This window comes from Carlito syrichta, unplaced genomic scaffold (genome assembly GCF_000164805.1).
Source record: "Carlito syrichta isolate Samal-C Ts95f unplaced genomic scaffold, Tarsius_syrichta-2.0.1 Scaffold303678, whole genome shotgun sequence".
Classification (NCBI taxonomy): domain Eukaryota; kingdom Metazoa; phylum Chordata; class Mammalia; order Primates; family Tarsiidae; genus Carlito; species Carlito syrichta.
This window is the reverse complement of record NW_007247774.1, coordinates 670,692-675,021: the sequence shown is the minus strand read 5'-3', so window position 1 is coordinate 675,021 and position 4,330 is coordinate 670,692. Positions and strand designations below refer to the sequence as shown.

Below are 4,330 nucleotides of genomic sequence, written 5' to 3'. Positions count from 1 at the left end.
TTCCACCATCTGTGTTTTCTGACTATTTGCTCATGATTAGATCCAGATTAAGCATTTTTGGCATGACACCTACATAGATGTGTAAGTCTCATGAAATCGCATCAAGAGGCTCACGGTGCCAATTTGTCCTATTCCTCATTCTAAATTTGATTACTTTGTTCACATGTTGTCCAAATCCTGTCATAATTAATAACCTCTCCCTTTGTACTTAATAAGCAATCTGTGACTACCTTGGTTCCCTGCTGTTTTCACCTAGTGTTTTTGGTCTCCATTGATGATCTTTGCCTGAATCAATTATTACATTAGTGCTTACAAAATGGTGTTTTTATAATTCTGTTACTCCTTCTACATTTAGTAGCTGGCATTCTTATGAAAAGAAAAGTTTTCTTTCTTTACCTTCTGACTGGTTTTTTAGGTATTACTAGGTGTTCGTGGACTCCTTTCTTTTAAAAAGGTATTAATTGAGTTTTAACATTTCTAATATGTATAGATCTTTAGTATACGGCTTGATGAAATATTGCATGTGTATAAATCAGTATAAACACCAAGCAGTTGTAGGTCAAGATACAGACCCTTTCCATCATGCTGGAAGGTTTCTCCATGTCCCTTCCCAGTTAATCTACCCCACCCTCCCTCACCACCCTACCCCCCTGGTAACTCCTGTTTTGGGTTCTATCTCCTCAACTACTTTTCGCTGTTCTTGAACATCACTTAAATAAAATCTTATTGTATGTACCCTTTTGTATCTGTCTTCCTCACTCCACAATTTTTGATATTCAACCATGCTGCATATATCAGTTATTTGTTCTTTTTCACTGATGGTGTGGTATCCCATTGTATTAATATACCACAGTTTGTCTATTCACTCCACTGTTGATGGATAGCTGAATTGTTTCTAGTTTGGGGTTGTTATAAATATAACCGCTATGATTATTTCTAGTAAGCATATACATTTAACTAGGGTAAACATACCAAGGAATAGAATTCCTGGATCTTAGAGCAGATATACATTTAGCTTTATAATACAACGTCCAGCAGTTCTGACTTATCAATTTATAACACCTCTATCCACAAAACACAAGAGTTCCGGTTTGTCAACACTTTCTCATTTTAGTTGTTCGCATTTTATTCATCTGACTCATGTGCAGTGGTCTCTCATGCTGGTTTTAATTTTCACTTTTCTGATAACTACTGATATTGATCCCTTTTTAAAATGTCTACTGGACATTTGGTTTTGTTCTTTTTAAAAGTGACAATTTGAGGCATTACTGGCTGTTATTGCTGCTCAGCTTTCCATCTCCCCGTGCAACGCTGCAACATGATTCTGATTTAGCCCCTCTACTTAGCTGTAAAAAGACATTAATCAGAACTGCCTAGCATCTTCCTGAACAAGACTTTCACTAGGACCCAGTATGCTTCACTTCATCCAGAAGTGTTCTCAAGTATCTTCAAAGATGTACCCTTTCCTAATGGGACTAAGAACCAACAGGGGAACAGATATCCTTTCCCTCAAGACATCTCTCCACCAGAACTTTTCTCCTTTGTTTCCAAGGCCTTGGCTTATCTCGTCATTTCCAGTGTGTGTGAGCAAGACCCAGTGCTATCATACGTCCCCTTGCAACTTTAAGAAGAAGCAAACTGTACTTCCAGCCAGGCCACCAAGCACCATCACTTACTTGCCCGAGAGCCCAAAGCCAGCATTATATATAACTCTGGCAGGACCAATCCCCTTCATTGCTCCGCCACTGGTCATGCTGATGACAGAGACTTATATCCCTGTATTAGCTTTTACTCAGATGGCTTATGGAGCCAGTTTCTTATCTTTCTTGGGAGGGGTCAGATGAGGTTTTGCTCTACCAGAAGGTAGTCCAGCCAAACCAGACTTCCTTAATTTAGCTAATAGTATGGGTCCTGTTGTGTTTTCATGGTTTGCCTTACTTATTTCTGAAAGACTCAGTGAAGCCATAGTCACAGTAATAATAGGTTTAGGGTTAGCATTACGCATTGAACTTTTTCTCTTGCCACATTATCCCAACTGGTTCAAAGCCCTGAGGATAGCAGTCACTTTATTGGCCTTTTTTTCATTGGTAATCACTTTGGTACTTAAAGACATTTATCCAGAGAAAGGACCTAAGAGACCTGGTCAAATAGCATAAATATATAATTACATTGTAGATACATTAGTGTACTGGCTACAAGCCTTGTAAGGTTGCATTTTGACATTGTCTTTTTCTACTTCCGTTTGGCTCTTTCCCTCCCCCCACTGCTAGTAAATTATTCTTCACATATTGTTTTTCATTTCTAGGAATCATTATTCCATAATAATACTTTAAAAAGAGCTTGAAAATCCCTGACAAGCACTTTTCATTTCAGATTAGTTTTCATTCAGTCTTTTTATGAACTACATAGTCATTCACTTAAATGTTTCAATGTGGCCGGGCATGGTAGCTCACACCTACAATCTCAGCCTAATTTTACTAAAAATTACTAACTGCCTAATTTTACTTATTAAAAAAAAAAAAAAGCTTTGTTGCAGGTGAATTGGAAAGGCCAAGGTGGGAGGATCAATTGAGGTCAGAAGTTCAAGACCAGCCTGGGCAATATAATGAGATGCTGTCTCTACAAAAAAAAAATTTTTTTTTTTTTGAGAAAGCAGGATTTATTGAGAGAACAGAAAAGCTCCCATAGTGGGAGGGGACCTGAAGGGGTTGCTCCTCTACAAAAAAAATTTTAAAAGCCAGTAGCAGTGGCTCACACCTGTAATCTTAGCACTTTGGGAGGCCAAGGCAGGAGATTTGCTTGAAACCAGGAGTTGGAGACTAGCCTGGGAAACATAGCAAGACCTCATCTCTACAAAAGAAAAAGAAGAAAAAGAAATAAATAATTGACTGGGCATGGTGGGGCACCCCCTGTAGTTCTAGCTACTTGGGAAGCTGAGGTGGGAGGATCGCTTGAGCCCAGTTCAAGGCTACAGTATCCTATGATCCTGCTGCACTCCAGCCCGGGTGACAAAGCAAGATATTATCTTTTTTAAAAAGGTCTGTGTGTCAATTGTCTTCAAACATACAAAATAAAAAGATGAAAAAAAGTGACAATTTGAGACTTTTGTCCTTTTTTTTTTTGAATTGGAGTCTCACCCCATCGCCCCCTCTGGAATGCAGTGGCACACTCACAGCCACCCCAACGTCGACCTGCTGGACTCTGGCGATCCCTCCACCTCAGCCTTCCAAGCAACCGGAACTACAGGCGCCAGTTGCCACACCTGGCTAAATTTATTTATTTATTGTAGAGACGAGGTCTCGCCAAGTTGCCCAGGCTGGTCTTGAACCTACGGGCTCAGGTAAACCACTCGCCTCCGACTCCCAAAGTGCTAGGATTACAGGCTGAGTCACCGAGCCCAGTCAAATTCTGTTTCTTAATGTATTTGTGAGAGTTCTTTATATATATTCTTTTTTAAAAATTTGTTACTTTTAGAGATAGGGTCTCACTCTATCATAACTCACTGTAACCCTGAACTCCTGGGCTCAAGTGATCCTCCCACCTTAGCCTCCTGAGTAGCTAGAACTATGGACATGTGCCACCATGTCCATCTAATGTTTAAATTTTTTGTAGCGATGGGGTCTCACTATGTTTACCAGGTTGATCTTGAACTCCTGGCCTCAAACAATCCTCCTGCCTGGGCCTCACAAAATGCTGGGATTATAGGCGTAAGCCACCACGTCTTGTCAAAGTTGTTGTTATATATATTCTTAATATAAGTCCTTTGGATAATATGGGAATATTATTTCCCATATTATGATAAGATGTGGAAACAGGAGCCCGTCATTTGGCTCCTCCATAGTCTTCTTTGGGCACTTCATTGTTTTCTGAAATGATGGAAGTTCCAGGCTAACTTGGTTCTTTCCTTGCACCAGATCTGAGATCAGCCATTCTCCAAGGAACCTTGGCTTCTTTGAGTGAGGAATGACTCTTTTTTGTTTTTTTTAAAAACATCTGGGCATAGCTCTTCTGTTTTCATTAGCTGGCTTATTACATTTTAATCCAGCATTTCTATTTTAAGGTATGGGGAATTTTCGTGCACATATCTGCTTCACCTAATGCTGTCATAATAGGTTACGTGAATGCTTGTTATTTATTTATGTATTTATTTAAGTATTTATGTATTTGAGTTGGAGTCTCACTCCGTTACCCAGGCTGGAGTGCAGTGCCTTGCTCACGACTATCCCAGCATTGACCTGCTGGGCTCAGGGGATCCTTCCACCTCAGACTTCCAAGTAGCCAGAACTATAGGAGCGCACTACCATGTCTGGCTAATTGTTTGACTTATTGT

At 39.9% G+C, this 4,330-nt stretch overlaps 1 pseudogene; it reads left to right on the top strand.

Annotated features, from left to right (window-relative positions):
• The first annotated feature begins 1,412 nt into the window (after nucleotides 1-1,412).
• LOC103261415 lies at nucleotides 1,413-2,156 on the top strand (annotated as a pseudogene).
• The last annotated feature ends 2,174 nt before the right edge of the window (nucleotides 2,157-4,330 follow it).